We start from the raw sequence: 13604 nt of genomic DNA on the forward strand, positions 1-13604 counted from the left end.
ACGATAATAGTGCAAGGTGGAGAAGCACCTGCCTTTCTCTCGCCACATGTAGTAGACTACATTCAAGTACACCTAACACCAGATGATATAGGTGACCCTGAGTTAAGAGAGAATCTGAAAAAGGTGAATTGCAATATTATAACAAGAATATTGTAATATTTCCTATATTCACAAGTCTTCTTGCCTTCTTTTATAATTGCCTAGCCATAGTTTTGCTATAATAAATTCCATGTATTATATTTTCAGTTTGTTTCCTTTTTGTTAAAAAAAAACTTATATTGGTGAAATACAGCCAAATAAACCAAAACAAAAACCTTTGAGTCCAATTAAAATGAACCATCTGCAGTATTTGTGTACACTGGTAAAAAACAAACATTTAAAGTGTTTTTCTTAAATATTTAGGTTGTAAATGCAACAACTCAACATGATTTGGAGAAAGCAGTCAGCTGCTGCGACTCATGGCGATATCAAGTTGAAGGTCTTCCACTCACAGTCATCATGGCCAATAAAGATCTGTCTGTGAAAAATGCAGCTCTATACCTTGCAGTCCTGCAACGGCAAAGCTGTTTCGATCAGCTGGCTTGTCCTACTATGGAGTGAGATTTATATTTTTTCAGTATCAATTGGTTATTATTTTATAATAAACATTTAGAGTGAGCTACTTTTTGTATTTAAAACTGGAATTTAACCATTATTTATACTTTTCTGTCTAGATTTTATCACTGCTGAGAGAGAACCCCAGTTTGCGTGTTCTGCTTGACCTATCAGGGGAGGACAAAGATCTGACAGCCAGTTTAATTGCTGGGGTTCTCAGGCCAAGCTATTCTGTCCTTGGGAGCAACAGAAGAGTTAGAGAGGAGCTGATGGAGGTCAAATTTCGGGAATTTCTCCAGTGTGTCGAAAGTAAGCTGAAATTCACATATAATGTAGTCTGGCCATGAAACAATTCAGGACACTAAAGTAAAACTTGATTTGTCTTTTTATGTCACATGCACACACAAAACAGGAATAAAGATGTATGAAAGCTTACAACTGACAAGCAAAGCAAAGACAGAACCTCTGTATTTTTATAAATACATTAGTTATCATTTAGTTGTTAGCTCAAGCTTTAACTATTTTAGAGTCCCCAGGTTAACGGTGGTTTTTCTTTGTTTTTAGATAAAGAGCTGAGAGACGCACTTGGAGAAAGAACTCTTACCAAGGATGAAGAGGCATTTGTGAAGGCTTTGAGGCCTGGTCACATCTTGGCTTTTGCCACCGGGAGCAGCAAAGTTCCAGCCATAAGTTTTCAACCAGCTCCTAAAATAACATTCATTCACGATGAAAGCAAACATCTCCCGATTGCACACACATGTGCAAATGAGCTTCAGCTTTTTGTGAATGAAACAACAATGGCTGATGATGATGCTTTTCATTACTGCTTCTTAGTAGCACTCATGAATGGAGCTTTATTCAGCACCATCTAAACATGTTCCAAAAAAGTGGAATTAAAATGGTGGGTTTGTTAACTCTAATCCTGTTCATTAATTGTAGTTTCAAGTAACTTTGCTTCATATAAGATAGTTGAAATCAATTCAGACTCCATTTAATGTTGAAATATAATAATTTTCAAAGCTTCAATAGATTTATGAAAATGCTAACTCTGTATTTTCAACGACAAATCAATAAAGTCACTGGTGTAATACAAAATAATTTTATTAAGCTTTTTCTTTTTTAAAACAAGGACAATTCAAACCGTTTATGCACAGAGTATACTAAACATGCTTTGTAGAACAGGCCAGGATTACTTACAGACATCTAACAGCAACATTTATTAAGACTATTGCACCTTTACAATGAAAAGCACAATACTGAAGATAATCTTGTAAATTGATTTAAAGACTGACTGTTCCGTGTTGATAATTTTCACTGTTATACTGTATTACACTGTTACAGTGTGAATTTGATGGCTTTACTGCAATCTGAATAACTGTTTTTACCCATAAACCAAATGTAGTTGTAGCCTTCTGAATAGCCTATGAGTCACTATCAGTCATTAACTTTGAGTCCTTATGTGGCAGGAGGTATCACTGCTAGAGGGGAGGGGGCTTCTGCAGTAGTACAAAAAACACATTTGCTGTACAGCATTTAATACTAAGTGTCATCACTCTTTAGAACATCACTGGTATCCTGTGGTTGAGGTCACACATTTACACGTTTGTTATAAATATACTGCTGTGTTCGTTGAAACAATGTTTTACCATTATTGTTGTCTTCTTCAAAAGGGCGAATGCTTGTATATAGCTCTTGTAAATCTCTGTCATTTAATGGGACAAACCTACTTTGAGAGTTTGACAAGTAGGGTATGGAGACCTCTGCTGTAGAAAGTTCTGGGTTGTATTGAGATTTAAATTTATAATCTGAATACGTACTTCCTGGCCACATTATTTTATAGAAGAGAAGGTCTAACTTTAGGCCTACACGGTCTTGACAGGAGACACAGGCTTGGGCAGAGGATGCTTCTGTAGAAGCGAAACTGAAACCAGAGTCTAAGTGCAAGTTAAGAGTAGGGTGTCTTTTATGCATTTATCGCTGATTAAGATTTAAGTAGTTGTATTAGATTGAAACATTTGTTTTATACATTTTACATATAAGTCAAGATCGGCACACACAGGATAGCCTTAGCCTGGTTGCTTAAGCTGAGGTCAACTAAGGTGCAGAGAGCATATGCAAACTCTGTGCACGCACAGACGGACATACACACATACACACACATAGTTTCAGTTGTGCTGGCCTTCTGTCTAGTGGAAAGGTTACAAGGTCTAGCTGGGGAGCTGAGAGGTGAAACAAAGTGCAAGCAGAGGCTGACACATACACACACACACATCGTAGATAGACTCAGTTATATAGGTAAAAGTTAATTATGTTTTGCTTGCAACTGCAAAAATTGTGCGTGCATATGTGACTGTTTGATGAAGAAGCAGGTGCAGGACGTTCCAGAGACAAGCGACAGCGAAGGCAAGCGTCCGGGGACAACAGGAAGGCACCTGGATGGAGACGCGACGATGTTCTTTTTAAACTATGTTAAAAGTCATTGTGGTTTTGGTTTCTGCCTGGCAACAGAAAGGGGGGCTGTACTGTTTCACCCCTATAAATATTGTGTTCTGATTATTGTAAGGGAGTTCAACACTGAATCTGTACAGTGTTGGCTCCACGCTGCGTGTATTCATTAAAATGTCGTCTAATTGCACCCGGCCGGATCAGTGGTCGTTATTTTTGATTCCTCCTCAATATCTGAACCTTAACAGTTGTGACAATGAAACACATGAGTTCCGCAGGCAAAAAGCTGGATGGGAGTTCTATTACCTTCAGTGGAAATAGAGTGATTGTTATATCCACCTTTGAATTCCTTCAAAGTGCGGTTGATTCGTGGTAGAAACACATAATGAAGGCAAAATAGGTCTGTTGCATTTTCTAAGTCTAGGATACCAAGCGATTCCAATTCATAAAATATAGGTGCATAAATGCGGCTACAGTTATTGTTTAAGTCTCGGTTGAAACGCTCAATCCTCTGGTTGTGCACAGAACTTCCCATTAAGACAGAGCTTTCACCCCTGCTTGCTCGCATGTCCTCCCAAATCTGAGCGTTCTCTCCTCCATGATCAGTCCTGATATGCTGGGGTCTGCCAAATTGTCCAACAGCTGCAGTAAAGAGAGCTTTCACAGTCTCAGCTCGATTATTGCTGGAGCAATGAAGAAACATCAACATCCTGCTGTATCCATCTATTGCACCATGAACAACAAACTTCCAACGAATCAGCTTGTGATTTCCATCTATGTGCCATATGAAATTTGGATGAGGCACAGAATATACTCGCCGAGCAACTGCAGTTCTTCTCCTGGATAGAACACCAGCCAGGTCCACCCTCCGCAGTGACTCTCTTACACGCCATCTTTGAACCACTATGTTTTTGGAACGCAGATGACCCATCAGCATCACTTCTCCAACATTTGGATGTTCAGTTTTTATCTGGGACACTATATGATCTAACTCATGGTCACTGATTACATTGAATTTTGACACTGAGATATTATAGTCTTGCAGTAACTTATACAGAGTGGGCCTGGAGATGGAAAGGATAGATGCAGCTTCAGTAAAAGATGTTTTCAGGGAAAGAACATTTTCCAATTCCTCTTTGGAAATCTGAAGCCTTCCTTGGTAACCATCCTAGAACACGGCAAAGGTAATCTCAATGAGCACAATTCTATAACAAAAGATGGGTAATTTGAGGCAATTATACTGTGACAGATTAGCTAGAGAGTAATATTTTATCAATAGTTTTAAAATATTAAATTGGGCAATCAAAAGACACTTCACAGCAAAAACAGTAATAAAATATGACGTAAAACTTGTGAATGTTGTTGGTGGTGATGTGACACTGCTAATGATGGACCCCTAAGAAGATGAAATGTATGTAGAATCAGAATCATTACTTTGACAGGAGTTAATTTAAGGTGATATATTACACCAAAGAAAAAACAAAAGCCAGTCAGCTAAATGTTATGTGTAAGAAGGCCTACCAAGTGGTATGGTATCCCAGTGGAGACGGCAGGTCTACTTGGTCCAGGTGCATTGCTGGATTCCTAAGGAAACATTTACACCAAGAACGACTGTTAATAATGATAATAATAATAATAATAATAATAATAATAATAATAATAATAATAATAATAATAATAATAATAACTTTATTTATAAAGCGCTTTAAAACAAAGTGCTGTACAACTATTTGAAACTAAAAACATAAAAGCGATACATAGCAATACAGGTAAAAGACACAATACAAGTTAAAAACAGTAAAAATTTAAAAACTAAAAGGCATAGAATTAAGACATGTAAGATAGGGTGAACAAATGTGTCTTCAGCTTAGTTTTAAAAACCTCCACAGAGCATGCCTGCCGAATATCTTGAGGGAGGTTGTTCCACAGAAACGGGGCACAAAAAGAAAAAACACGCTCTCCAACTGTCTTTTTTCTGGCTCTAGGAACCTTTAGAAGGCCAGAGTCCTGGGATCGGAGAGCACGGGATGGAACAGGGGCGATTTTAGCCCATTTTTGGGGGTGCTTCAGCTCCCCCAAAATGAATCAAAGCACCCCCAAAGATTTCTTACTTTTTTTTGACAATATTTGCTGTTTGTGTGAGACACTACTAAAAATATAAAAAGCATACAGTACTTGGTTGAGACGGAACATTTTAACAACAAAAGTATAGAGAACCCCTCCCCCCTCCCAAAATGGTTTGTTCCAGCTCGCCCCCACTCTGGCTCTAGGGTCGTTGCTGCCAGAGCGATGGTAGCTGAGACGCAGCGGAGCGGAGGTGGAGTGCCTGGACTAAAACAGGACATATTAGCAGCATTTAACCTTCAGTTACTCTTTATGTAGTTAGATAGGAGTCATGTTTCTTTTTAGCTGAAAAACCTTACACCCAGGTAACCTGCAGTGTTGAAAATGTGTTTTCCAATGATGTTTGCTACCCTACAATCCGTCCTACTTTGTAGTAAATTCTGCGACATTTGACCGTCCTGTTGCTCCCACTGAAATGTATACAACCTATTTAAAATCTAAAACTTAAAATTGTCCGTAGCCTGCTAATGTTACCACTGTCCTGTTTGAAATGGATACTAACTAGCTAACTGACTGAATGCCCATTAACCTTATAACTCCTGTTGTGTGTGTGTGTGTGTGTGTGTGTGTGTGTGTGTGTGTGTGCAGAGAGACAGCCAGGTTCATAAGGAAGTTTTTTCAAAAACAGGAGCCACATTCAGGTAAAAGTGTAAGAACAAATGATCCATCAATAAAGGATAATGTTGGATCAGTGTTTCAATATTTTATATCTTTTATGAGATGTTCATGTGGTTTGGTTATTTGCCTTTTGGTTGAAAGTAGACTGAGAGAGGACTTTTCGTTAGTGATCTTAATAATTTTTTTTCATATTAATGTAATTTTTTCATCTAATTGAATACAATCTATTTGTGTATGATTGTCAGTCCAAAGAGGGAGAGAGGAAAGAGGGGAACGTGAGGAGAAAGTACAAGGTCAGGAAGAACCAGGTAAGAAAACAGACAGGGAACAGTGACAGGCACAACAGAAACTATTAAACGGACGAAGAGAAAAAACCTGATTTTACTCATACAGTCTGGAAGTTGTGTTCTCCCTATATTAAAGCTGCTATACAGAATCTGCAAAACAAACTGGGTTGAAACATTTTTGACCCTCTTTAACAAAATTCCAACATAACATTATAATTGATTGGGGAGATTAAAATTAATGATATATTTTTATGTGGTTCAGCCACAACTCTACTAAAACCTCAGCCAGTAATAGGTAGGCCAACTTTTGGACCGTCCAGTTGTCTGTATGACTGCCGCATACAGACTTATGCGGCAGAGAAACACTTATCAGTGTTTCTCAAACTTTTTACAGTGTGTGCCACCTGAGAAAAATGTCAAGCTCTCCCAAGTACCACTATGAATGCATGAAACTCATAAATCTGACAACACAAAATTTGTTTTATTAAATTAGTTAAATTAGTATCTGCAGTAAAGATTTTTTCATACATTGTATACATTCTACCACAGGCAAAGTTGCCTCCATTTTTATAGTTTTTTATGAATATTTTGTAATAATTTATTCTGTTTTCGGAGTGTTTTTTATGTATCTGTATTATATTATACATACACATTAAAAGTGAATCTCTGTCCAAAACATGCACTCAGTTTACTTCTTACTCACTATGAGCATCATTTAAATAACCTTTATCAGATTTGATGGTTTTGTTACAGACTTCTCAAAAAAGTGTTTTGCTTTTCTTTCACAAATGTGGGGGTTGTGTTAAAATGTACAAAACGGTGATGTCATGTTTTGTGACGAGGACCCAGGCAGAGAGAGACTTGATGAATTTAAGAATCTTATGATTTAATAAAGAAATTTGCAGACTTGCACAGAGATGGTAAAATTATGATGACTGATAGCGGAGATGAAGACAACAGACGATGAGGACAGGGAGGAACAGGGGTTTAAATGCACCGAGGAGACAGTCAGAGGGAACTCGGGACAACTGGAGACATTTAAGGATGCATGGACTCACAGAGACAGGGAAGAAGTCTCATCGTGATGAGTAAAGTTTATCTTGCCTGGCTGGGCAGCTCTCTGGGTGCTCAGCACCCCCAAAGCTCTGATCCTAGAATCGCCCCTGGGATGGAACATAAAGATGTAAAAGGTCGGAGAGGTATGAAGGTGCCAATCCGTTTAAAGCCTTGTAGGTGAGCAGCAGGACCTTAAAATCTGCTCGAACCTGACAAGGTAGCCAATGCAGAGAGTTCAGTACAGGGCTAATGTGCTCAAATTTCCCAGTTCTTGTTAAAATGCGAGCAGCTGCATTTTGCACCATCTGTAGACCTCTAAAACTTTTCTTTGGTAGGCCAGAAAGAAGAGCATTACAATAATCAATACGTGAGGACACAAATGCATGGACAAGAACCTCTGCAGTGTCGCTTGACAAAACTTGTCTGATTCTGGCTATGTTCCTCAAATGATAAAAGGCGGTCTTTGTTATCTCTTTTACATGAGACTTGAAAGAGAGCACCATGTCGAATCACACGCCCAAGTTTTTTACCTTGTCCCTGCAATTTATGACACTGTCATCAATTCTCAAGATGAAATTTTGGGACAAGAACGACTGTTACCTACCAAATAAATAAATAGAGTTGTATGATGTTCGATCTCTGTCTGCTGCCTACCAAATGAAATAATTGAGGACTAGCTAAGTAATTTAGCTTTGATAGTTTTGCTAACACTGCTATCAACCCGTCCAAAATGCTATACAATAAACTTACCAAGTGCTGCGGCGTTTGTGAGGTGGAGACTGCACTACCGCTGAATCGTTGGATGGCCGACAAAACGGCTCTTCCAGTGTTTTCAGCTAAATCGCTGGACATACTGGTAGGGAATCAGTGAAGTAGCTCATGGCAGTGAAAAGTGACCGTGAGAGGAGCGCAGACACACAACCTGACCACGACCGGCACACTTTAGCGCGGGAGGTTTTCTTGAAGCTTTTATTTTGGTATTTCCGTTGACCCGTACAATAAATTTGCATATTAGCTAAATATTTAGTTTCCCGTAACATTTAGATTTAACATTTAACATTTACATTTACATTTAACATTTAACATTTAACATTTACATTTAAATATAATATTTAGATTTAACATTTAACATTTACATTTAACATTTAAAATTGTGTTTTAAATATAAAAAGTTACGAATATTTTACTAAATGTTGTAAAAAATGACTCGAAAAAACATGTTTTTGTAAGATTTAGGGCTAAATGTGGAAAAATGTTGCCATTAATTTTGGCATGTTTCAGTTTACAAACAGCGCCCCATATAACTGAGGGTAGGAACATAGATCAAAAGGTAAACTGATAGCTTCACTGTAATGCTCAGCTTGCTCAAAGCCTGCTCATCCTCTTCTTGTATGCAGCTCCTGTAAGGGTGGCTCAATATTTCATAACAACTCTGAGGTGAGTCACTGAAGAGACCAATAGTTGGTGATTCTGTTCTGAGATGTGACGCTAGAGAGTCTTCCAGGGGCCAGAGCAGGCGACACTGAGGGAAATTTAAAACTGCTGGATAAGGGTAAACGTAAATTCAGTAAAATTAGAATTAAATAATCAGCTATGTACCACAGGCCTTCAAGCTGGCTGTAGTTAAACCGATAATTTTCTGTGCATCGTTGCTTACTTGATGAAAGCCCAATTAGGACAACCAAAGAGGCACAGAAAAGAAGATCAGACACCAGCGAGGGAGGATCAGAAAGACAAACGCAACAACATTGTCATCCCCTATGTAGCCGGTGTATCAGAGAAACGCAGGAGAGTTTTCTCCAAGCACGGCATCCCAGTGTACTTCAGACCCAGCAACACACTCAGACAGAAACTGGTTCACCCGAAAGACAAAACTCCAAAACACAAACTTAACAATGTGGTGTATGCTGTACAGTGCAGCGAGGAATGCCCAGACCTCTACATTGGAGAGATGAAACAGCCACTTCATAAACACAAGGCACAACATAGAAGAGCCACCTCCACGGGACAAGACTCAGCTGTCCATCTTCATCTAAAGGTCAAAGGTCACTCTTTTGAGGATGCTAATGTTCACATTTTGGACAGAGAGGACAGATGGTTTGAAAGAGGAGTGAAAGAAGCCATTTATGTCCACTGTGAACCACCATCTTTGAACAGAGGTGGTGGCTTACGACACCAACTGTCTGCCATCTATAATCCAGTTTTGAGATCCTTCCCAGACGCCTTAATGCCCACTCACATCCTGGGCCATCTGACCTCAGGAAATCACATGATAGGGTGGGGCCAGGTTTCACAATGAGCTCACCCGAAACCCTGGCTGATTGTGACCTACACCTGTCTTCACACCTTGAAGACTTAGCTAGAGGATCATTAGAGGGTCCATGACCCTCTTGGGGGGAAACTCCCACTGGGTTTAAATCTGGGACTCTCCACCATTTGACCCTAGAACTGAAGAAGCTTCTCGTATGAGAGGTGAAATGTCTTCAAGCAACTTACAGAAGTCCAGACGCTTTTCTTTCCAAGCTCCTTAGACTACGATGACCTGGATGACTGAGAACCTTCACAGACATTTTGATGCTTGGTGTTTCGATCCTTGGACACTCCAGTCTGCATGCTACATGCATGCCTTGGCCATGATACTAGCTCCAAGTTGCTCTTGGCTCATCAGAGTGTGAATGTTGGTCAGAAGACATTTAAGCACAGAAAACAGTGCTTGTGTGGAGTGGGTGAGGACGAGTGTCAGAAATGATTCATGACAGAGGGATAGCAGCAAGAGTGAACGGGAAGGTTTACAAGATGATACTGATGTATGGTTTGAAGATGGTGGCACAAACAAATGGACAAGAGGCAGAGCTGAAGACATCAACATTCCCACTAGAAGTTATCAGATTTGACAGAATTACAAACGAGTACATCAAAAGGAGGAGCTGTTTGGAGACAAAGTTAGATCGTCGAGGATGAAATGGTTTATAAATGTGTATAGGAGGGAGAGTGGATATATTGGACAAAAGATGCTACATTGGAGGAAAACAGCACCTCCTGTTGTCAGAAGAGACTGCTACCCTGCTGAGCAGCCTCAGCCTCCATGTTCTGAACATCCTGAGCCCTTGTATCCTAAATCTTTAGTGCAGGCAGGCTCAGCACCTACACAGCTTTTAGAGCCAGCGGAGCCTGAGCCAGTATACGTCAGGTGATGCCTGAGCCCAGGCCTGTGGGGCCCACACAGTCTGGGTCTCCACCTCTGCTGGAGGCCACCTGCCAAGTCATGGGTTGGTGTGACTGAAGAGGCAGATGATCTGTGACCCTACAGAGCACCAGGAGGAGAAAATCATTACAGCATGTTTTTGTTTGTAAAATAAAAGCTTTGCTTGATGTTTCCGGTCTTAAACTTGTTGTATATTCAAATACCCAGTTTAATAAATTCTATTGTAAGATGTTTCCAAGTAATATTTCACATAAACACATAATGTCACTTTAGATATATGGCATATAGTAAATATGGTGAGTCATCCTTTATAGGGTGCCAGAGGAGCCACGCAGCTCTGCCTGCCTTTGCTAACTTAAAGTGACACGGTCATGTCGACTTATCACAGTCACCAGGTCTTCAAGTCCAAACAGGCATGGAGAAATGTCCTGGATAAAAATAGAAGGTCTTCTTCTGGAGTGCCTTTCTAGTAAATACATCACTAGATATTATATTTTGGTATATGTGCTGGTCGGCCTGATGTCAGCATGTTGGCAAATACTGTAAAATAAATATTTTATATTTCTTTTTTCCTTGAAGGAAAATTGTGACTAAATGACGAGAGAAACAAAACCAGCAACAGGTGATATAATATCAGCATTTGGCCCTCAGGCAGACTGTTGTTATAAATCTCAGCGCATCCCCGGTTAGCACTAATTTTAAAAACAGCTAAAGTATTATCAGTTTGGCTAATACAGAGGCACAGACCATGAACTGAACAGCACTTCATCCTCAGACTCATAGAACAGTAATCAGACACAACAATAAAACCATCTGACTGATCTTGTGCTGCATTAACAGAACCTCAGTGAGTGTCCTGCCATCAGGACTGTGCATTAGATTTATCCCATTGTTTCTACAGACTGTATGTAAATGATATAAAACTGAAACATGAGCTTGTTGTGCGGGTTATGGCTCACAGCAGCATCTACAAGCGAGAGCTGTCGACTCCCAGTTACAATTTTAAAGCTTCCCACGACCCAAAAGGATAACGATTGAAAAGTTTCATGCAGCGTAACGCTGTCATGAAGGTAGAAGTTATCCATGGAGGTTAAACCTGCTTCATGCTGCCGAGAGGTCGAGCAGTGCCTGACCTTCACAAACATGCAAGTGTTAGGTCTGCACTCGCAGGCCTCGCTAGCTCAGAGACGTATCCCCGTGAACAAGGCAAGACAATCAGAGCTCAATCCATTTCAACTTGCAAAGGAAGCCGGTCCGGTCAGGATCTTGGAGCTGAAAGCCCCTCACCTGATCCCAGCCAACGTAAAAAAAAACAGCGTCCCCTCGCAGCCTTTTATTCAGTGAAAACAGTTACAGAAACACCTCATTGCAAAACCCATATGGTGTGTCGTAAAAGCTAAGGCACTCTGTGTATATATGCACGTGCGAGCATGTGAGTGAATGTGTGTGTGTGTGTGTGTGTCTTCCTGGTTACAACCGTGTAACAACATCCCGAGTAATGAAAGGGTCAGCTCCCCTCACCCCATATATGGCTCAACTCATTTAACAGTACACCATACACAAGCACAGGTGAGCCCATAAATGGCAGGAAGTAAACATTCCTTACTAAATAAGGAAACCAGAACCTTACATGCAATGTCCCTGCAACACTATAGCTGATAGCATCCCCCACCATCCTAGATTTAGAGGAGGAACAGAAAAATATCTGAACATGCAGGACAAGGTTTACAGTTTTAAGCACCACAATTACAACTTTTATCACTCCAACAGTAAGGATGTTCTCTATGAGAACACATTGGACCAGCAAAAACTCAGTTTATCATGATTTTTCCAAATCCTCATCATGCGGAGCACAACACATGTGATGCTGCACATGCTAAGCCTGCTCACATTCAAGTGCCCGTATGATCACCAGTGGGAAATATTTCCTGCAAACAAAGAGACTAATTAAAAGAAAGGACTCCACTGAAAAGCAGTGAGCAGGTGTAGAACAGTCATGTAGGACAGCTCAGTCACAACTCACACACACATTTGGGGTTCAGTATCTTGCTCACAGACACTTTGACATGTGGCCCATAGATAGGAGCCAGGGATCGTACTACCAACCCTCTGATCTGTAGCACAAATTATACAGTACAAGGAAGAAGAATGTCAAAGAAGACACAACCCTGATGCACGGTCACATGTCCTGGTGTGCTGGACGGCTGCTGTGATGTGTTAATGGATCTGATCTCGGGCTGAGCAAATGTCAGGGCAACAGGTGACGACTGAGAGGGATATGAAGCACGACCGCGCCTCTGATTATAAATCTGTCGTGGTGGCTGCACAGGCAGCACAGGTGCAGCGTGGGCAGGCTGAGAGGAGAGGCTGAGTAAATGATGCTGTGTGTGTGCGGTGTGACTTTATATGAGAAGTGCACTGATTCACACACACAAACACAGTCTAATCTCTCTAAAACTGAAAAACACCCTTAACTCAAGGGACCGCTCCGTCCTCCTCTTCCTTGCCTTGGCTCTGCAGTGCAGAACAGTAACAGTGTCTGCAGATGCTACAGTGTCCACTGGGAGCTGTTGTTTGGACAGAGGTTTCATTTTCTGCTGTGGGGTTATTGTTAGTCTCCTGTTGACGGCGTCCTCAGAAACAGGCACAAGCACACTTTCATTACCCCACTCAGCCTGTACAAGTGTGCATCGCAGTGGACACAGGGGTCCTCCCTTATCTGCTGGATGCCATCGTGTTGCTACCAGTGGACAGCTGAGGGCTATGCTACAGTCACCTTCATGAAAGGAGACTCTGTGGATACCCAGAAACTACAACAACCATGTGCTTACTCTCTGCTACCAGAAAGAGAAACACCTGAGACTAAGATTAGCAGTTTGCAACAATCCTGAATCAAAGCAGCATTATTTTCAGCAGTGAGAAGAAAATCCCACCAGGAGAGGATACAAACTCTGCACACAACAGTCTAAACCAAAGACCCTCTGCATCTGTTTATGTAGCATTGTCTCTGAGAGCTCATTTACAAGGAGTAAAATACTCAAACATCAAGGACATGAAATTAAAAAGAGTGACCAAGACACAATAAGAGCACGAGAAAGGAAAAAGAAATCAACATGTCACTGTTCCTCCCACTGCCACACATTTTACCTGTCCTGTCGGTGTGTGTGTGTGTGTAAAAAAAGGTTGTTAGGCTGTGTCTTCTTAGTCAACAGTAATGTTAAAATAAGCTAGTAGTCCATGAGTCTGGGGTAAATGATGGAAACAACAGAATATGG

At 40.6% G+C, this 13604-nt stretch overlaps 1 long non-coding RNA gene across 1 annotated transcript; it reads left to right on the forward strand.

Annotated features, from left to right (window-relative positions):
* Nucleotides 1-524: 524 nt before the first annotated feature.
* LOC134637053 (uncharacterized) lies at nucleotides 525-1513 on the forward strand. The gene is made up of 3 exons (XR_010095059.2): nucleotides 525-596; nucleotides 714-903; nucleotides 1159-1513. It is a non-coding gene; the product is annotated as an uncharacterized LOC134637053 (long non-coding RNA).
* The last annotated feature ends 12091 nt before the right edge of the window (nucleotides 1514-13604 follow it).

This window comes from Pelmatolapia mariae, linkage group LG2 (genome assembly GCF_036321145.2).
Source record: "Pelmatolapia mariae isolate MD_Pm_ZW linkage group LG2, Pm_UMD_F_2, whole genome shotgun sequence".
NCBI classification, from domain to species: Eukaryota; Metazoa; Chordata; class Actinopteri; order Cichliformes; family Cichlidae; genus Pelmatolapia; species Pelmatolapia mariae.